The 22,518-nt window shown below is 38.0% G+C and overlaps 1 non-coding gene across 1 annotated transcript; it reads left to right on the top strand.

Moving 5' to 3' along the window:
• The first annotated feature begins 15,443 nt into the window (after positions 1-15,443).
• Positions 15,444-15,550, top strand: LOC118709840. Its single transcript, XR_004985159.1, has one exon. It is a non-coding gene; the product is annotated as a U6 spliceosomal RNA (small nuclear RNA).
• The last annotated feature ends 6,968 nt before the right edge of the window (positions 15,551-22,518 follow it).

Here is a 22,518-nt window from a genome sequence, read left to right as displayed (position 1 = left end):
CTTTTCAAGTATACCTTTTACCTCCATGGTAACGTTTATATCTAGGTATCTTACTGTTCTTGTTGTAATGTTAAATGGAACCAGTAGGCATGGTTCCATGGTTGAGCATTGACCTATGAACTAGGAGGTCACGGTTCAATTCCTGGTCAAGGCATATACCCACGTTATGGGCTGGATCCCCAGTGTGGATCAAGCAGGAGGCAGCAGGTCAATGATTTGCTCTCATCACTTATGTTTCTATATATCTCTCTCTCTCCCTTCCTTTCTCTGAAATCAATAAAAAAAATATTTTAAAAAATATTAAATAAGATTAATTTTTAGTTTCTTCTTTTTTATGTTTTATTATTAATTTCATAGAGGAAAGGAGAAGAAAATAGAATTAGAAACATCAATGATTAGAGAGAAACATTAATCCACTGCCTCCTGCATGGCCCTTAATTGGGATCGAGCCCACAACCCTAGCATATGCCCTTGATCGGAATCAAACCCTGGACCCTTTAGTCCACAGGCCAATGCTCCATCCACTGAACAAAACCAGTTAGGGCTAATTTCTCTTTTTGAGAGTTTATTATTAGTGTATAAAAATGCCGTTGAGGCATAATATTAGAAATCAACTACAAAAATAAACAATAAAATTTTCAAACACTTGGAGGCTGAATAGTGTGCTATAAAATAATGATTGTGCTATAAAAGAGATCAAAGAAGAATTAAAAACGTCCTGGAAACAAATTAAAATGAAAACACAACAATCCAAAACCTATGGGACACAGTGAAAGCAGTCCTGAGAGGGAAGTTCATCTCTCTACAGGCCTACCTCAAAAAACAAAAACAAACAAACAAACAAAAAAACCAGAAATCAAACCAAGCCATTATGCTAAGCTAATTTTTGACAAAGAAGGCAAGACATACAATGGAGTCAAGACAGTCTCTATAATAAATGGTTTTGAGAAAATTGGTCTCATTTTCTCAAATGAAGCTTGACCAGCAACTTATACCATACACAAAAATAAACTCAAAATGAATAAAGGACTTAAATGTAAGAGGGGCAACCATAAAAATCTTAGAAGAAGCCACAGGCAGCAAAATAGCAGACATTTGTTTTAGAAATATATTTACCAATACAGCTCCTAGGGCAATGTAAACTAAGGAGAAAATGAATAGGTCTACATCAAAATAAAAATCTTCTGCACAGCAAAAGAAACTATCAACAAAAACAACAAGAAGACCCATTGCATAGGAGAACATATTTGCCAATGTTATCTCAGATAAGGGTTTAATCTCCAAAATTTATTGAGAACTCATACAATTTAACAAAAGGAATATAAAAATCCAATAAAAAATTGACAAAGGTCCTAAATAGATACTTTTTAAAAGAGGATATACAAAGAACTGTTAGACCAGAAAGAAACTCACTACAGACTAATTCATTTGCCTCTAAGCATAACTATTACTGCTTGTCTCATTTTCGGTTCTTATAAGTGCATTTCTTGTATCACATGATCTCACTCATCTAGGGGAAATAATGAACAACATAAACTGATTAACAAAAACAGACCCTGAGACAGGGAAGCATCGATCAGACTGTCCAACCTCAGAGGGAAGGTAGAGGAGGGTGGGGGAAAGGCAGAGAGATCAACCAAAGGACTTGTGTGCATGCATATAAGCCTAACCAGTAGTCATGGGCAACAAGGGGAGGGTGCATGCATGGGGAGGGGTTTGGGATGTGAATGGGAGGATGAGGACAAAATGTGTGATACCTTAATCAAGAAAAATTATTTTAAAAAAAGAAAGGATATACAGAAAGCAAGAAACATATGAAAACATGCTCAAAGTCACTAATTACCTTAAAATGCAAATCAAAACAACAATGAGGTAGCATCTCACACCTATCAGAATGGCTATCATCAACAAATCAACAAATGACAAGTGCTGGAGAGAATGCAAAGAAAAAGAACGCTTAGTGCACTGCTGATGGGAATGGAGACTGATGCATCTTCTGTGGAAAACAGTATGGCATTTCCTCAAAAATTTAAAAATGGAACTGCCAATTGATCCAGTAATACCACTTCTAGAAATATATCCCAAGAAATCAGAATCACCAATCAGAAAGGATATGCACTCTATGTTCATAGAAACACAGGTTACAATAGCTAAGATTTAGAAACAGCCTAAGTGTCCATCAGCAGATGAGTGGATTAGAAAACTGTGGTACATAGTACACAATGGAATACTGTGCTTCTCTAAAAAGGAAGGAATTCTTACCAGTTGTAACAGCATAGATAGAACTAGAGAGCAAAAGAAGCCAGTTGGAAAAAGATAAGTATCACATGATCTCACTCATTTGTGGAACATAATGAACAACATAAACTGATGAACAAAAATAGAACCAGAATCACAGAAGCATTGCACAGACTGTCCAAGCTATGAGGGAAGGTGTCCAGTGATGGGGTAAGAGATCAATCAAGGGACTTGTATGTATCATGTGAGCATAATTAATAGACACTGATAGAGTTGGGGGTGGTGAGAGCATGTGCTGAGTGTTGGGGGTGGTCAGGGAGAAGTCAATGGGGGAAAAAGAAGACTTATGTAATACTTTAAACAATAAATAATTTAAATTTTAAAAATGCCACTGATTTCTGGATGTTGATTTTATATCTTGCTACCTTCCCGGATTTATTTCTTAAGTCTACTGGTTTCCCAGTGGAGTTTTTAGGGTTCTATGTTCATGTCATCTTCAAATAATGACATTTTTACTTCTCCTTTCTAATTTGGATTCCTTTTATCACTTCTTCTTGTCTGATTGATGTGGCTTGGATTCCAATACTATGTTGAAAAAGAGTGGTGAAAGTGAACATTACTTGTCTTACTCCTTATCTTAAGAGAAATGTTTTCGTTTTTGCCCATTGAGTATGCTGTTGGCTACAGATTTATCATATATATGGTCTTTATTATATTGAAATATGATCCCTATATTTTCATATTGCTGAGATTTTCGAACAAAAAAAGATATTGAATTTTGTTAAATGCTTCTTCTGCATATATTGATAAGATTATGTGATTTTTATCTTTCACTTTTCATGTAACGCATCACATTTATTTATTTATTTATTTATTTAACACTTACCTGAGGATATTTTTCCACTAATTTTTAGGGAGAGTAGAAGAGAGAGGAAAGACAGCAGGAAGAGAAATGTTCCTGCAAGAGCCCCGACCAGGGCCTGGGCCGGGGAGGAGCCTGCAACTAAGGTACATGCCTTTGACTGAAATCGAACCTGGGACCCGTGGTCCACATGCCGACTCTCTATCCACTGAGCCAAACCAGCTAGAGCTATCACATTTATTGTTTTGTGAATATTGTACCAACCTTTCATTCCTGGAATAAATCCCACTTGACATGGTGTATGACATTTTTAATATATTGCTGAATCCAATTTGCTATTATTTTGTTGACAATTTTAGCACCTGTTTTATCACAGACATTGGCATGTAATTTTCTTTCCTTGTAATATCTTTGTATGTTTTTAGAATTAGGATAACCCTGGTTTTGTAAAAAAAAAAAAAAAAAAAAAAAAAAAAAAAAAAAAAGACCCTGGAAGTGTTCCTTCACTCTTGAATTTTTTGGGATAGTTTGAGAGTATAGGTGTTAGTTCTTTGAATGTTTGGGAAAATTCTCCTGTAAACCAATCCAGTCCAGGACTTTTGCTTCTTGAGAGTTTTTAAATTACTGCTTGAATTTCATCAATTGTTACTGGCCTACAGATATTTTCTAATTCTTCTTGATTGAGCTTTGAAAGATTGTATGTTTCTAGAAATTTGTCCATTTCACCCAGGTTGTCCAGTTTCTTGGCATATAGTTGTTTATAATATTTGCCCTCAATCCTTTGAATTTATGTAGTGTCCATTGTTACATTGCCTCTTTCATTTCTGATTTTATTTATTTAGGTGCTCTTTCTTTGTTTCTTGATGAGAATGGCTAGGGGTTCAGCAGTCTTGTTTATATTTTTCAAAGAACCAATGCTTGGATTCATTAATCTCTGTACTTTTTTTTTCTTTTCTTTTTTTGTCTCTGTCATTTATTTCTGCTCTAATCTTTTTTATTTCCTTCCTTTTACTTCCTCTGGGATTTTCTTAGTGTTCTCTTTTTAGATATATGGTTAGATAGTTAGTGCTTTTTCTTGTTTCTTATAGTGAGCCTATAATGCCATGAACTTCCCTCTCAGGACTGCTTTCACTGTGTTTCATAGGGTTAAGGTAGCTGTTTGTTCATTTTCATTTGTTTTCAGGATGTTTTTAATTTCTTGCTTGATCTCATTAGTAACTCATTCATTGTTTAATAAGATTCTAGTTCAAAGCTACCACCTATGGGATTATGACTGAATGCCTCTAAGTCAGAATTCCACTTGGGCAGAACAAAACAGTAGTACCAGGAAGCCTTGGTTGGCCTCAGATAGCCAGTCCCCCGCTGCCCCTGCTGGTGGGCTGTCATGCCCAATCGCCTTGCTGTGGTGACATGGTTCGCTCTGCTGCCCGTGGAGGCCAGGGCCCAGTGTGGCGAGCCCATTGTCCTGGGAAACAGGGTGCAGCCAGAAAGGGAGCCACCAACATGCCCTTCATGCAAGGCATGTTCTTGAGGAACCTGACGCTAATGCATTTATAGACGACCTGCTTCTGGGTTGGGATTTTGTACGTAGCAGAGCAGCTCCTTCACTGTGATCTATTGAAAGTCGGCCCTTGACACAAGGGTTTGTAAAAACGAAAAAGAAAAAAAAGAAAAAAAAAGATGCTAGTTAACTTTCATGTACTTGAGTGTTTTTGAGGTATTTTTTATTGTAGTTGATTTCTAACTTCATGCCATTGTGATGAGAACATTCTTGGCATGATATCTAACTTCCTGAATTTGTATACAGTAGGTCCCCAGGGTATGTTGGAGATCCATTCCTACGGGGCAACATGACATGATTTTTGCCATAAGTCAGAACCCAGTTACATAAACACCTATGTCATTCACATGGAGCACATCCACAGCAGTAATGAAGTGAAATAGTAAAAGAAAGGTAACAAAAGTAAAAGGTGACCTTTGACTTTTTAAAATATATTTGGATGTCCCTATATTGGGTGCATATATGTTTACAAGGATTATATTTTCTTGTTGAATCATTCCCTTCAGTATTAAGTAAGTAGTAGCCTTTTTTGTCTCTTGTATGGTCTTTGATTTGAAGTCCATTTTGTCATATATAAGTATTGATACCCCAGCTTTTTTTTTTTTTTTTCCATTTGCATGGAATATTTTTTTGCATCCCTTAAACCTCAGTATGTATGTATCTTTTGTTCTGAGGTGGATGTTTTGTAAATAGCATATATATGAATCATGTTCTCTTATCCATTATCCTATCCTATGTCTTTTGACAAGAGCATTTAATCCATCTACATTTAATGTTATTATTATTTTTTAACATATGTTATTGATTTTTTACAGAGAGGAAGAGAGAAGGATAGAGAGAGTTAGAAACATCAATGAGAGAGAGTCATCGATCAGCTGCCTCTTGCACACCCCCTACTGGGGATGTGCCCGCAACCAAGATACATGCCCTTGACCGGAATTAAACCAGGGACCTTTCAGTTCACAGACCGACACTCTATCACTGAGCCAAACCGGTTTTGGCTAATGTTATTACTGATAGATATTTATTCATTACCTTTTTAACCTTCTTTATGGCTATGATCCCATTCTTCTCTTCTTCTTAGAGAAGTCCTTTTAATATTTCTTGCATTGCTGGTTTGATGGTAATGTACTCCTTTAACCTTTTTTTTTTTTTTTTTTGTCTGGAATTTTTTTTTTTTTCACCTTCGATTTTAAATGATAGCCTCGCAGACATAGTAGCCTTGGATTTAGATTCTTGCTTTTAATTATTTGAATACTTCATGCCACCCCCTTTTGGCCTTAAGAGTTTCTATTGAGAAATCTGCTGACATTCTAATAGTTACTCCTTTGAATATAATTTTCTGTATCTCTCTTTCTGCCTTTTAGATCCTTTTTTTTTTTAAGGTATTATATGTGTACATACCTTATAAGATACTTTCTTTGTCTTTACTGTTCCCAGTTTAATTATGATGTATCCAGGTGTGGTCTCTTTGCATTCATCTTAACTGGGACTCTGTTCCTTCTGAACTTGTGTGACATTTTCCTTAAGCTGGTTGGGCTAATTTTCTGGCATTATTTCTTCAAACAGATTGTCTGTTCCTTGCTCACCTTCTTCCCCTTTTGGTATTCCTATGATGTGAATGTTGTTAAGTTTCATGTTGCTGCACATCTATATCCTTTAGCTATCTCCCTGCTTTTTAATTATCTTTCCTATTTGCTGCTCCAATTGAGTATTTATTTCTGCCTTGTTTTCCAAATCATTAATTTGGTCCTCTGCTTCATCTTGACTGTTGATGTATCACTCATGGGAGTGGTCTCCCCTTGATTTGCTCAAAGTGAGGCTCAATTCCAACCTATTGTGCCAGCTGTTAAAAAAGGTGCTGACAAAATGAAGTAAGACACAACAGGAATGAACCAAAAATACCATAAAAATTAACCTATGGAAAGCAATAAGAACAGGAAAAACTAAGAAATAAAAAGACAAAAAATCAAAGCAAAGAAAAAAATAAAAATAATACTAAAATACATGTAACCAAAGACTTAAGATATAAAGAAAAATTAGGAATAAGAAAAAGTGGAAGTATGAAAGCAAGAAGAAATCTAAAAGAACTAGTATAGGAAGAAAAAAGAAAAGGAAACAAAATAAATAAAATAATGATGAACTTAAAACATAGTAATAATGGATATGTTAAGCTATAAATAGGAAAAGTTAAACCAAAAAAAAGGAGAAAATTAAATAAGAAAACAATAATTGCAATAAAAAATAAAAAAGAGGATATATTGTAATCCAAGAAAAGAGAAAAATTAGAGCAATGCAAGGAAAAAGAGACAAAAGAAAAAAGGGAGAAAGCAAACAAACAACAAAAAACAAAAGCAACAATAAAAAAGCCACATACAAAAAAAAACCACAAAAACAACAACAAAACAACAACAACAACAACAACACACACACACACACTCAAAAACCTTTGTGTCTAATATTTGTGGAACTCACTGGATCTTGCTCTGATGTGTTGAATCTAGTTCCTTGTGTATCTATCCTGGGCCTCCTTTGAGTATCTTTGTTGCTGGCCAATGTGTCACTGCTCCTTTCTGGCCCCAGGCAATCTGATTAAAATCTGATAGGTGAAGCCCCTTGTAGTTTAGCAGGTAGGGACTCCTTAGCTCAGAGGTTGGGTCTGTCTTGAGTCTCACACCTTGATTGTCCCTGTTCTGAGTTGTTCTCATTTCTCCCCTGAAGCTGGGCTCTGTGAGGGTCCTGGTCTTGGCTGGGATTGTTTAATCAACCTAGTATTGCAGGTAATGCCAGTAACTTGTAGAAAAAAGTGTGTGTGGGGGGGGTGGGGGGTAGTTCCTTTCTCTTTTTCTTATGCCTCAGCTCTGTATGCTTTGTTGGTACCTCCTTTCTGCCACCTGCAGAGGAGCATATTTCCTGCCCTGGGCTCTTGCAGGTTGGGTCAGAAATAGCTGTCTTTCAGTTGGGAAACCATTGTGTTTCAGGCTGATCCTGCTTCTTGGGCTTACAGTCTAGACCCCTTTCTGTTCACTAACACAAGTTCCTCCAAGAAATAGAAGGTCCCTCAGATTAAAAGTTGGGTCCTTCAGATCCTTCCATTGAGGATGGCCCTGAGTTCTACTTTGTGGCTCTTCCCACTGATCAGAAAAAGCTTCTCAGGCTGCACAATGGCCAGATGCTAGCACTACTCTATTAAGTCTCCACAGCTAGTGTCCTCGGGGCCTCCTCTCTCAGTTCCAGTACTCCCATTTCACTCAGACATCTGAAGCCTCTTCAGTCTCCTCACGTCCTCAGTTCAATAGGTCTAGGTCAGGGGAGGCTACATCTATCGGGTCTAGTAATAATTAATGTCGTTTTTAACATTCGTTTAAAATCTTGCTTGGCGTTGACTTGTATTGACATAACCTTCAAACACGTGGTATCTACAGAACGTGTGAAGTGCAATTAACAAGTTTTGCTTGGAAAAGTTTGTCTTTGGTTGGTTTTTGTTGCAAAACTATGGCTAAGAAGATGGCGGATGAAGAGCATATTCAGCACTGCATGCTTTACGAGTTCCAATTAGGAAGAAAAGCAAGTGAGGCTGCAAAAAACATCTGTAGTGCTCTTGGTCAAGATGCAGTTAGCGCCAGAAAATGCCAGCGTTGGTTTGAGAAATTTCGCGAGGGAAATTTTTCGTTAGATGACAAGAGTGGTCGAGGCCGTGTGTCCAATTTTGATCAAGAAGCTCTTCAAGCTCTTTTGGTGCAAAATCCTCAAATTACCCAACAAGAGCTTGCGACAACTTTAAATTGTTCACAAAAAACAATTTCCAATCAATTGCGTGCACTTGGCAAAGTCCAAAAGTTTGGAAAATGGGTTCCTCATGAGTTGACCGACAACAACCGTAATCAAAGAGTCACAATTTGCAGTTCGCTCCTCTCTCGTCAAAACCGTTTGCCGTTTTTAGAGCAAATTGTTACCAGAGATGAAGAATGGGTGCTGTATGTTAATTTGAAAAGGCGGCCTCAATGGTTGGACAAAAATGAGGCTCCGCAGCCCACGCCAAAACCTGACTTGCATGCGAAAAAAGTGATGTGTGTTTGGTGGAATTTTAAAGGAATTCTTCATTATGAACTTTTACCATCCACCAAACCATTACAAGTGCAGTGTATAGTGCCCAATTGGAAAGGTTAGCCCAAGCTTTAAGAGAAAAAGTACCCGTGCTGATTAATCGGAAGGGCGTAATTCTTCACCATGATAATGCACGACCACATACTGCAAGAATCACTGCTGAAAAACTGCGCCAGTTGGAATGGGAAGTTCTCCCTCAACCTGCATATTCTCCTGATATTGCCCCTTCTGATTACCATTTGTTTCGTTCTTTGCAAAACTTTCTTCTTGGAAAAAAATTTAATAATGAGGAATGCCTCAAAAATGCATTGACCGAATTTTTCGCATCAAAATCACAAGAATTTTACAACAGAGGGATTAAAATGCTTCCTGAGCGTTGGGCACAAGTAGTAGAAAACAACGGCAACTATATTGTTCATTAAATTTTGTTGTACTGTTTAAATAAATTCGATTTAAAAAAGTATTAGAAAACTACATTAATTATTACTAGACCTAATACATCCAGGTTTTCAGCACAGTTCCTGCCTCTGAGTTCTGGTGGTGGATCTGAGAAGCTGGGTCTAGGGTGGCAGTGGCAATGGGTGAATACACAGCAGGTGTGAGAGTCTTGTCAGGTCAGTGGCGGTTATGTGGTGGTCACACAGGGTCCAGACTGGGTGTGTGCCAGGCACATAGAGGTCCCACATGTGTCTATTGCAGATGCTCGGGCTCCTGATAGTGTCCACTTAGGACATAGTCCAGGTGGTGTCCATGGCAGATGCATTGGGTCTTTGCTGTTTCTGTGGCAGGTTCTCAGGGTCCAATGTGAGGTGCATGTGGGTTTGGTCCTGGCCCTGGAGAATCCGGGTTGGGGGGAAGCTGGGTACCTAACCATTCATGTTCCCTTCAGCCTCCTCCCAAGGAGGATCTTCCAGGCGTCTTCAAACTACGGCCCGGGGCCACATGCGGCCCGCAGAGGAGTCTGATCCGGCCCGCCAGGTTTTTTGGGCAGTGAGCGCAGCCGAGGTGTTACAGTAGGAATTAGTAGTTCATATAGTCCGGCCCTCCAGCTCTCTGAGGGACCGTGATCTGGCCCCCACTTTAAAAAGTTTGAGGACCCTGTAATCCTTCAAGATGGCTAGACCTCCAAGTAAGAGCTATACCTGGGAGTGGCTGTAGTGGTAGCATCCCCACCCCAAAGACTCTGTGCATCATCAGACTATCCCTACCCACACATATACACATACACTCTCCCTATCACTCACTAACTCACTCACACTACCATCTTCCCTCAGGTCTTGTTGGCCTCCATGTTGGAATTCCAGGTGTCACCAGAAATATGTTGTCTTAAAGGAACTTTAAAGAAACATTTCTATAGAACAATAAAAATATACTTTTTGCTTGTTCTCCTTTTAGACAATATATTTCTAGTTTTTATTGTAGCATGAGTCTAACCATGCCTTTGTTTTATTTTGAATATCTTATTTCATCAAATAGCCCATAACAACATTCTAATTTTTATTACTTTGATATATTACAACCAATAATTCTATTAGTCAGGGGTTCAACAGGATTAAGTGAGTAGAGTTTAATGATGAAATGGTAGTGGGTTGAATAGTAGCCTCCAAAAAATATTTCTACCTGGACCCTCAGAATGTGACCTTATTACAAGTAAGTGTTTTTGCAGATGTAATCAAGGCAATATCTCAAGATGAGAACATACTAGGTTAAGGTTGACTTAAAATTCAAAGACAGGTACCTTCAACAGAAAAGAAAGACAAAGAGACACATGAGAAGATCAAGGTAGAGATTGATCTTCCACAAACCAAAGAATACCAAGAATTTCAGAAAGCCACCAGAGAAAGACATATTCTCCATACAAAACCAAACCTGTTGACACCTTCATTTTGGACCTCTGGCCTTCAAAACTGAGAGAAATTCTGTTGGTTTAAGCTACCAACTCCATGTTAATCAGTATGGCAACCCTAGTAAAATAATATAAAACTATTTACAAAAATTTAGCAAGAGTTAAGAAAAACGATCAAGGCATGGAGAAGCACCTTGTTTGGAAAAGAAGAGGAGGAGGTTATAAGTCCCTCTAGGTCTGAAAAGGCAAAGGAAGGTAAAGTTTCCACAATCCAGAAAAAAGCTGTAGCTATGGGAGAGAGCCACCTGTCAGGAACTGTGGCCTTAAACAGAGGAGAGCAATCACCACCAATCTATGACCCAGAAAGGAGAGGAAAAATGCCCCCTCTCTCTTTTGCTCCTTCCAATACTTGTCATTAGTCAAGTAAAGGGAAATGTGAGGAAAAGAGCACAAAGCAGGATGCAGAATGGAGAAAAGAAGATTTAGCAGAACAAATGAAGCATATTTAACACCATATAACATGAGCAATACCATGGAATTATCTTCACAGCAAATATTGCATCTAATGTTTATTTCTGAGCATGAGCAGGAATGAAAGATATAAAATATAGTAGCTTTTAAAATCTCCTAATGTCTTAATTTATAAGAAATAAATTGCCTTAATACATTTTTATCAAGGCCTATAGACCGATAAAGAGTATTTAACTGCAAATATAAGGGGTTTGTGTTATAAATTGAAAGAAAAATGCTTCCCCTATAAACACTAAAGTATATTTTTATAGAGCATTGACTGGTTTTCAAAATATAAAGCTAACATTTTCAAGTTATTATGACACCTTGATTAATTTAGAATTGTAAAAGTACCAGTGTAGAGTAATGATATTTCCTGGTTAAGTCATTTCAAAATTCATAATCCTCATTTTTGTCCTCTAGCTAATAGCTGGTATTGGAGTCAAACTTTAAAACATGTCCACTATAATGACATTAATTAGTCCACCTTGAAACTTCATTTTAGTTATTTGTAGTTCAATACTATTAGTGCTTGTACAATCAGCTAATATGATGAGTTTAAACAATAGAAAGTATGGGTCAGTTGATATGTTATATCAATTTTGTTCCCAGTACTTCCAATTCCTAAATTTAAAAACTTCCCCACCATCAGAGAGTTAGAGAGTCAAACAAATGATGTGAACTGTGAATAGGGAAGGAGAGCTACAAAGATAGTTTCCAGAGATAGCTTCCCAGCTGCAGATCTGTGATGATGCAGACTCAGGTGGAGAAAGAACATTTACATAGGGAGCTTTGTCAGCCACAACCAGGAATTATGGCCCCTAGACCACTGTCAAAAAAGATCAATGCTTCCTGCAGAGAACACATTGCAAAGAATGACTTCCCGCCAGACTAGATGTTGAACATTCTATTCCAAAAACAAAGAAAGAGCTTTTATCAAGCCAACAAGAAGAGAAGGCACATTGAGTGCCGTTCTTTTGCCTCATTTATCTTAGCTGAAAGATATTTCAAGTAAGAAAAGAAAATCAATTATAAGTCTTAAAGTGAGAAAAACAAATGAACTTAACTTTGGAAACAGACAATTAAACAGCATATAAAAATTGGGCTTTCCTAAAACTTAGCAAGGAATAAATATCGATGAATATATTTCTGAGAGTAACATAGACTGAATCATAATGAAGCCACAGGGACTGCACTCATGATCTTGATGCTTCAGCTGGACACCCCTCCAGGGTCTACAAGAATCAGGCTTGTTACCACTCTTGCCACTTGACCTGTGTCATGTTTATATAGCAATAAGGCACCTCAAGACAAAAGCTATGGACATAAATATATTCTCAATTTCAATTCAGAAGAGAAGTTAAACAATAGCAACACTCTAAATAAAAAACAAAAATAAAATAAACATTTCATACCCTATCTTTTTTGTCCCTCAGAAGAAAATTGAAAGTGTACCATAGGCCTATCAGTCAATACCTGAGTGTACTAAGGTAAAATGTGGAGAATATGATGTCAGGAAAAGTCAATCCAGTAGACCTCACTAGACATAAAGGATTTAAGATTCAAAAGGAGCACCTTAATGGACCCTTGGCAGAACCAGTCAACATTAAATACATTGCATTTCCAAGTCAGAGTGCCCTCAGGCAGAAGACAATTACAAGAGTGAAGGCTCAGAAGAGAGCTAAGAGCTATTCTGGTCTGCAAGATAAGGAAACAGATTTAAGGCACTGTTTCTAGTCCAGTGGAAATTTGATGCCCATTTTCAATTTTCCTCAATTCTAAGAGGCAATTGAACTCATCTCCAATTTGTTAAATATGAAGTAATCTTTCTGACTCATTTTATTCTTTTTTTAACCATTTTTCTTGCAATATGCTTTAATTCAATTCCAAATACTCGAAACTTAACTCATTCATGAACCATAATTTAATTTTATAATAATACGTAAGACACAGTCCAAACTTGGATTTGATAAGATTTGGAAAAACTCCTGTAAAATCAGTAGCAAATAATTACACCAAATTTTAAAACCAAATGGCTGCAAAAATATCAGGTGTTCATTAACTTTTCTAATGGTTCTATTTCAGTGAAATATAGTGGCAACCATATTTGGTAAAAACTGCTGTTTGGATCTTATTGGCTTAGGGAGGATGAATTCAAATTCTAAATTCTAAGTAAGATTACATGCAGAACTTCTTTTTTTTTTTTATTATTAAAGAGCCAGCCCTATGTGCAGTTAGTGGTTATCTCGATGCTGGCCTTGAAAACAATACAGTTCTATCCAATTGAAAAAGTGCACCTGGCATGGTATTGAGATTGTGGGCATATCTGGTCTCTGGCCTACAAGGTCAGACAGCTAAGTTTATCTTCAAACCGGCTAAAGCAAACTAGAAAGCAACATTGTATCTAGGAAGAACAGTGGAAAATTCCAAACATCAGTTGTTGCAAAATAGGGGTTTTCCTTCTCAGAACCTTTAAAAAGAACTACCTGCCCCTGAAGCAGTGCAGTTGTGTAGAGTCCGCCTGCGTGTGGTGCTCTTGTGGCTGCCCTGGCCAGATATTTCAATAAAGCTTTGCCTGCTTTTTTTAATTAATCATCAGCTTCCGGTGGTCTTATTTTGAACCCAGGGTTTGACCCCACAACATTCAGAAATTTTGTTCAACTTCATTTTGTATGATTTAAAAAGTATATGTATTAGCCAAGGACTTCAAATAAACATAAATTTTCTAAAGGCCAAATAAGTAATTATTTTTGTTTTTCTGTCCAACAGTATTAGCTTTATGAAGGAGTATAAACCTAGCCTGTTCTTATTAACTTATCATTGATTTTTTACCACCTGAAACAATGATTTTTTTAAAATCCAGTTTTATTTAATAGTAAGCGTACCCTGTACTACTCTATATTTCTATTATTTTTCTCATTTCAGGATTTAATTATTCATTTTTCATATCAAAACAAGTAGTCTCACTATTCACTTTTATAGCAGAACTGCCATAAGAATAAATTGTACAAACTATTATATGATTAACCATAAAGTTTTATTAGTATTACTGCATTGTTTCATTGCAGCATCAAAAAAAAATCTTATTTTACTTGAATTAGCATTAGACCAAGTAGCTCTAAAGCTCACAGTTTTTCACATGATCCCACATTCACATTGTATAAAAACAGCATGAAATCAGTAGATTATGATGTTACTAGTATAGTACATGTATAATGTATAAACCAAACACTGAAAGATCATTACAAAGAGATACACTAAAAAACATTATAGATAAATCAAAATGGAATTAAAATAATGTTTAACCAATAGGAAGACAGGGAAAAGATAATATAGAAACAAAAACAAAGGAAAAAGCGGGGGGGGGGGGGGGGGGGATGACTGACTTAAGCCCTAACAAATGCTTTAAATAAATCACTAAAAGACAGATATTGGCAGAGGTAATAAAAAAATAACAAACAACAATAAAACAAACAACCATGACCCAATGATGTGTTGTCTATAAGAAATTCACTTAAAATATAATGATATTACAGAGAATGGAGAAAATCCAAGAGACTTAACTGGTAATGTTAAGTTAAAAATTTACATTTAAGTGATAACACGAAAGAAATTCAAGGAAGTAATTATTTTAATGTCAAAATGGTGGATAATTATGCTATGAAGCAAAAGTCTGAGATTGATATGGGCATATGGTAGAAAAGGGGAATTTAAGGTGGTAGTTCTAATGCTTTTTACTATCGAAGTTCTATTTTATCCTGTGGATTGTGGTTACAAGATTGTTTACTTTATAATACTTTCTTTAGCTTTTTGTTTATTTTTTGTGGCTTTCTGTATCCCTGTTTTAGTTTCATATAAAAAGGTCAAATTTATAAAAAATGAATATGGGATAAGGAGAACTTGCCTACATAATGAGAAGAAAATCTAAAATATTAGGCTTTTTTAAATTTAAGAATTATTTTTAAAATAACATGATGCAGAAAGTTTAAAAAGGAAAAATTACCCATACGCTCATTACACAGAATGCATAGCCTGAATTTTCCTAGTTAAAAGTATGCTTTCTCATGAGATAGAAAAAAATTTTGTTAGAAAAGTTTGAGATAATAGCTCTAGATCACCTGAAAACAAAATTCTCCTTTTGACTTAAAAGGAAAAAAAAAAAAAAAGCATACGATCATGCATAATCCTCTCTCACCCATAGAATAAAAGTTTTACTGGGGTTTATTGGCAAATTTACTCTATTCTTAATCTTACAGAATGGGAAGTATTGGGGGATAGAGAAAAATCTTTGAGAAGAAAGAATCAAAAATAGTACATTAGTGCTTGCTTCGGCAGCACATATACTGAAATTGAAATGATACAGAGAAGATTAACATGGCCCCCGCGCAAGGTTGACATGCAAATTTGTGAAGTGTTCCATTTTTTTTAAATAGTACATTAAAAAGTCTTCAACAAAGTTATATCACCTCTCCCTACAAAAAAAATAAATAAAAATCTAATACTTCTATAGAAATATAGATGTATAAAGACAACCTCCAAACTAACTAATTAGTATACTTGCTCAACTCTTGTTTATTTTTAAATGAGTAGAAATGAAAGTGCATTTGAGGAATTCAAATACCGAAAATGTGTTCACTGTAAAACTCACAGGCAAAAATTATCCAAAATTCTCTTTCAAAAGCCACTTAGCCAGTAAAAGTCTTATCTGTTCTTCTCACAAAGAAGAATAAATTTCTGTTCTCTGCCCTTTCAAAACAACAAATTGAGTGAAAGATTCATAATGGGATTCTTTGTGGTGTCTCTAAATATTTGGATTCAAGCCAAAATGATACCTTTCTATGACTTTAGAAACTATAAAGTTAACCTTAAGTTGAATATATTGAGATAGATGACTTTTGAAATGTTTTTGTTACTTATGCTTATTATTCTATTCTCAAAATAAGTAACTTTTCCAATTATTAATATATTTTAGGATCGTGGAGTACTCCTAAATTCATGCTCTATGAAGAAAAAAAGAACAGGCTAAGAATCATTTTCATGAATAAACCACCTTGTTAGCTGACAGCCCTCTGAGGTGCAGAGGTGGGGGTGGCTGTTCCTTCCTTGGCTCTTGTCAATCTCATAAGAAAGATTTCAGACAAGTGACAGCAGTATTGCAGCAAAGCAAGAAAATTTATTAAGGAAGTAAGGTAAGCAAATATATTAAAATTATACTTGGCATATAGCACAAGCGGGCACCCAGCTAGTCAGAGCATATGCCCAGTTGAGATTCAAGGGGTTTTATACCTTTCTTCCTACAGGTTCCAAAGCTTTCTTGCCATATATCTTGAGTAGCAAACTAGATTTCAAGATTATTTTTTTAAATTATTTATTGTTTTAAGTATTACCTAAGTCTCCTTTTTCCCCCATTGACATCTCTATCCCTGCCACATGTCCTCTCCCCTCCCCGCACCCATCCCAGTCTGTGTCCATTGGTTATGCTCATATGCATGCATACAATTCCTTTGGTTGGGGCCCCTTTTTACCTTGTGGCTTTTCACAGAATTTATCAGAACATCTGGCATTTTTCTCTTGGTGAGTCCCAAGATCTCTGAGAGAGACAAAATTCTCCTGTCTTTCCCCCTGCCCCTTTCCTGTATTCTCTGGTCAGGAGGAGAGGTATTAACTATTTGTTCTCAAGTGTCCTAGGTTGAGGAAGATAAACTTTTGTGATTCACAAACTGTCTTCAAGCTACCCAAACTGTTTGACCTTGTTTAATTTTCTTGCCTTGGTTTATTTATTACACCTGCCCAGGAATTTTCCTAGCTTATTACTATCCTGTCACAACCTGGCATGTCAGGATATCAGACTCCAAGGCAAAAGTGCTTCAGTTGAAAATACAAGGTCTCTCTATAAAACCAAAAGATGTGAAATAAGATAACATATCTAAGATAATCTGAATAAAGAGAATTTTTCACCTTCTGGTTCCTCAATATAAACTACTGATTACTTAGGCAGCAAAAATAGAATCTGATTCTGAGAAAATATCACTTTATTAGCTTTAAACTCTGAAAAAGTGATGAAGCCCTAAAAGAAAATAAAACTGTATGAATTTTACTATAAATAAAACCTAAATTACTATCAACAAATAATAATATAGGCTACAAGATAGCATTACATATGTAGATGAATTGAGCTTTAAATGTCAGCAATGGCAATATCAGCATATCCATCATGTATGTTTGTATACAGAAATTTCAAATTGACTCCAGAAATCAATTTGTTCTAAGATACAAATCTACCAGAATCCTAAAAGATTTTGAACAATCCAAGCATCTGAATAGCACAATTTGGCCTACAGATTGATATGTTTACAGTCACATATCTACCCATATTCCAGCCAACTATGGACAGTAGTATGCTGTTATATGGTATAAATAGAAGTATAAATGTACTAGGAAATGAATACACTATCTAAAGCTACCCAAATTAATTTTAGTAAACCAGCTTGTTACTATAACCTGATTTTTTCTCTTAAAACTAGAGCTTACATGTTAAAAGTTTTTATTTTTAATACTAGAAGCCCCATGAATAAACTTTGTGCACAGAGTGGGAAGGGGCAGGACCCTCAGCCCAGCCTGCACCCTCTCCAATCAGGGACTCCTTGGGGGATATCCTAATGCCTATTGCCAGTGTAGGCCTGATCCTGGCAGTCAGACATGCCTCACATAATGCGGACGGCTGGCTCTTAACTGCTCATTTGCCTGCCTACCTGATCACCCCTAAACCCTCTGTCTGCCTGTCTGATCACCCCTAACCACCTTTACCTGCCTGCTTGATTGTCCCTAACTGCTCCCCTGCAGGCATGATCACCCCTAACTGCCTCTACCTCGGCCCTGCACCTGGTACCCAGGATAACATCCTCCAGCTGGCTGCAGACACCAGGACCTAGGCTTTCCTCTTTCTGGCCAGCCACTGGCACACCTGGGCCACAGCCAGAGGTGCCTGGGACCACAGGGTGGGCGGTGTCTCCTGGGCCTGGCTTTGTCAGGAAAGATGTCCAGATGGTCATCCGGAAGATATCTGGTCTAATTAGCATATTACCCTTTTATTAGTATAGATACTTCATAATCAAACAGTTTCAGTTCCTGTGTGGACACAAGGAGCAGTCTGGCTGACCTTCAAGGCTAACACTGAATGCCACAGAAATTCACTGATGATAAAAATAAATAAATAAAACTTAAGGATGCTGACCATGAAAATCCACATCAGGACCAGCAAGGATACTGCTGGCATTCCCCCTTGATCTCTTTGTTCTACTTTCCCTCTTCCTCTTTATAAAAACCTCTGCCTGAACTGAGATCTTAAGATGGGTTTTGAGGACTGGGAAATGTTTCTTATCTTCTCAATATGCCAGCATTTGAGTAAACCTCTTTCCTTTATGAGTACCTGTGCCACAAGTTGGCAGGCAGCAGAATCCAGGTTCATTTGGTTTCAAAAAGGCAGGAAAAAAGGGAAGTTGGATAGAATAGAATGGAAAATAAAATAGAATGTAAAATAAGACAGGTTAGAAAAGAATAGAATCCTATTTAATAACATAGTGATATGCAAATTGACCATCACTCCAAGACACAAGATGGCTGTCTCCATGAGGTCAAAGATGACTGCCCCCATGTGGACACAAGATTGCTGCCACAAGATGGTTGGCAGGGGAGGGCAGTTGGGGAGACAAGGCCAGCAAAGGAGGGAAGTTGGGGGGGACCCAGGCCTGCAGGGGAGGGCAGTTGGGGGTGACCAGGCCAGCAGGGGGAGGGCAGTTAGGGACAATTGGGCCAGCAGGGGAGAAGTTAGGTTGATCAGACTGGCAGTGGAGTAGTTAGGGGATGATCAGGCTGGCAGGCAGAAGCAGTTAGGGGCAATCAGGCAGAGAACAGGCAAGCATTTGGGAGCCAGCAGTCCTGGATTGTGAGAGGGATGTCTGACTGCCAGATTGGAGAGGGGGCAGGCTGGGCTGAGGGACACCCCCTTTCTATGAATTTCATGCACCGGGCCTCTAGTAGAATAGAATAATAGAATAGAATAAAATATATTAGTTATTACAGTGACTGGAACATTACAATGGTTAGTATTCAAATTCTCAAACACCCACAGGTTTTCCAGAATTCAACTAAATCCTGACACAACCTTCCCAGAGATAGTATCGGATTTGACAAGATAAGCTTTCAGTCCTACAAGACTTCAACCACCACTACCACCACCATCACCCACACACACACACACACACACACACACATACACACTTCAGCTGACTGAATGGCCCCAGGTTGGAGGTTCCAACCACCCTCTCTAACTCAGAATACCAACTGCAAGGTTTGTCAACCGCACTTCTGAACAACTGGTTATACATCAGAGATTCCCACAACCCCCTTTTTAAGTTCAGGTAATTTGCTAGAATAGCTCCCAGAACTCAGAGAAATCCTCAGAACGCAGAGAAACACATTACTGAGCAGATCTCTGGTTAATGTAAAAGGGTATATAACTAAGGAACAGCCGGGTGAAGAGATGTGTAGGGCAAGGTGTGTGGGAGGGGCGGAGTACCATGCCCCCTCCTAGTGCAGGAGTTTCCCTGCAGCGCCAGGTATTCAGCTCTCAGGAAACTCTCTGAACCCCACCAGGCTTTTTTAGAGGCTTCAATGCACAGACATTATTGATTAAATAACTGGTCATTGGGGATTGATTTAACCTTCAGGCCTTCTCTTCTCTCCAGAGTTCGAGGGATGGGATTGAAATTCCAAACCTTTAAACACACGGTCCAGTTCTCCAGCAAGGAGCTTCTCTTCTCAGGTGCTCTCCATCACCTCATTAATGTAACGAAATAAATCCTTTCTCAACACAGGAAATTCCAAGGATTTAGGGTGCTATGATCCAAGAATTGTGGATGAAGACCAAATACCTTATAAATCACAATATCACAGTATTGTTTCTGGAAACTTTTGAATAGAACAAGTGAGAAATATCATAATATCACAGTGAATGGAATACTGTAAGGGCTGGTATTGTTTCTAGAAATGTTATTGCTGTTGACGCAGACGAACACACACATCCCATACATATGTATGCTCCAAAGCCTGTTGTAAAATGTACTTCTTGAAAATAAATTTCTGCTATTTTTTTTCCAGCAATCTCAGTGCACCAACTATCTGCAGAAGGGAATTTCTACATACTGTTACGTACTGTCTTTTCTTTTGCTCCTGGGCCAGATATTTTGAAATTTAAGTCTGTCTTTTTCATGCTGTAATTTTCCCAATGCTCCAAAAATAACCATTCAATAGCACCATTCTTACATTTTCCATCCCTTTAAATTATGACAGTAAATTCCCAAGCACCCTAAATAAACCACAGGCAACATGAAGATGTTAGCTTCCCATTTTAAGATACAATATGGATATTTCATTGCCCTTTATTCTAATAAAATCTAGTAACAAATACAAGAATTTCATATTTTCTGTGCCTCATACTCCCCAGATTCATTCTCTGTCTTAGTTTCTTCTCATGTCAGGATATGAATTTCTCAGCAGCTTAGAGCAAACAGAACAATCATCCCTCTGTAAAGATAAAGTCTAAAAGCTGTGGAGAAATAGAATCAGGGTTTTATGTTCTTTCTCTTAAGATATGTATATTTAATATTTAAGATTCAGTATTTTAAAAATCTCAAATTTTGCAAAGAGCAGTCTCTAAAATTAGCATCAGCCATTTCAGTGCTAAATGAGGTTAGGCAAAGAGGTCATAAATTATAAAATTAAACTTAATGAACATTTCCCTCAGGAAATCTTAGCAACATATTTCATCCAGGTCATAGCAAGTTGAGACTAAAAGATACTCTCTGAAACACCAAGCATATGACATATACATATATATAAGTCTATTGCATGCCTCTATCATAGAATTAGCTATGTTATAAAGAAACCGTCTGTTTACATCTTGCATCTTAATAATCCTTATTAGACTATATGTTCTTGGGCAAGGATTTATAACTTATTCAGTAGGTGCTCTGTACTATTGTGTATTCCATATGCTGTATAGTGTTCTTACTCTTAGGTAATCTATTTGCTATATTTATATATCTTTGAACTAAATATTTCTTCCAGATATCATTATAACCACATGCCTAGACCAGGTGGACTTCAATTAACAAATGAGTTAAGATTCTGATGCCCAAAGACAAACCAAATAAGAACACTCTTATAAAATGCAATGATCATCACTGATACCCATTAGAGTAACTTATCCTATATAACAATAGAGGAATATGCAAACTATCTGGGGCACCTTCAGGGTAGACTGGCAGGAGCTAGCGGGATGGGCTGCCTGCTGCCTAGGCCAGGAGGTGTGAGGCTGCTTCAAATAAACTAAAATACATTCGCATGCCCTAAAGCACAAACATGCCAGCAGATAACTCAATGCAGGTTACTGTGTCATCGCAGTGATTACACAATATTAATTACACAGCAAACTTATTTTCACTGGGGAAAAAAATAATATCAATAATAACATCTTTATTTAAAGATGCCCCAGTAAGGCTGCTGAGGCTTCCATCTGTCCCTTTCTACTGACGAAGGGCTCCAGTTTCGTTTCTCACAGGCAGCTAGGAGGCCTCCCTGGGCGGCTCTCCCCTCCGAGCTTTGAGCAGGACGGGTGCTCAGCTCCAGGCAGGGAGCCCCGAAGGGAGGCGGAGCGAAGTGCTTTCCCTCTGGGACCCCCTCTCCCTGGGAACCCAGAAATCTGTCTCCCGGGGCGACTGAGCAGCAGCCAGGCCTGGCGAGCCATGCAGAGGGTGAACCACCCATGCGGATGTGTAGCTGTGTAGGGATGTGTGCGGATGTGTAGGTGAAGTGTCCCAGATGGAGGATTGGGGGATGGGGATCAGAGTCGGCCCTGTCGGCAATGGAACCCCAGCTCCCCGCAATGACTAGAGCACCCGGACCTCAAAGGTCCTCGGTCACTTCCTGAGCAGCAGGCAGCCCCGATCAAACCCGAAACCTAAGTAGGAGCCCTGACCCAGTGGAACCCAAACCTTTGCTGTGGCAGAGGCGCTCGGCCCACAGGGGCCAGGGTGCCCAGAGGGTTGTTGAGGGGCCCTGACAGGCAGCCCCCAGCGCAGGGCGTTAGAACCTCCACCCGATACAGCAGGTTGTGGACTGGATCCCTGGTCAGGGCACAGGCAAGAAGCAACCAAAGAGAGCACAGTAAGTGGACAACACACTGGTGTTTCTCTCGCTCCCTTCCTCTCTAAAATAATCAGTCAACAAAAATTAAATTAAAAAATAAAAAACCTCTGGCTTTCAGAGTTGCTAAAACAGTTAGAAAGCTAAATCCCATCCCCTCCTGTTCATTCAACAAATACTTCATATGCT

The sequence above is a fragment of the Pipistrellus kuhlii genome, unplaced genomic scaffold, assembly GCF_014108245.1.
Source record: "Pipistrellus kuhlii isolate mPipKuh1 unplaced genomic scaffold, mPipKuh1.p scaffold_m20_p_1, whole genome shotgun sequence".
NCBI lineage: Eukaryota > Metazoa > Chordata > Mammalia > Chiroptera > Vespertilionidae > Pipistrellus > Pipistrellus kuhlii.
The sequence above is the reverse complement of the archived record's forward strand: the minus strand, read 5'-3'. Positions and strand labels throughout refer to the sequence as shown.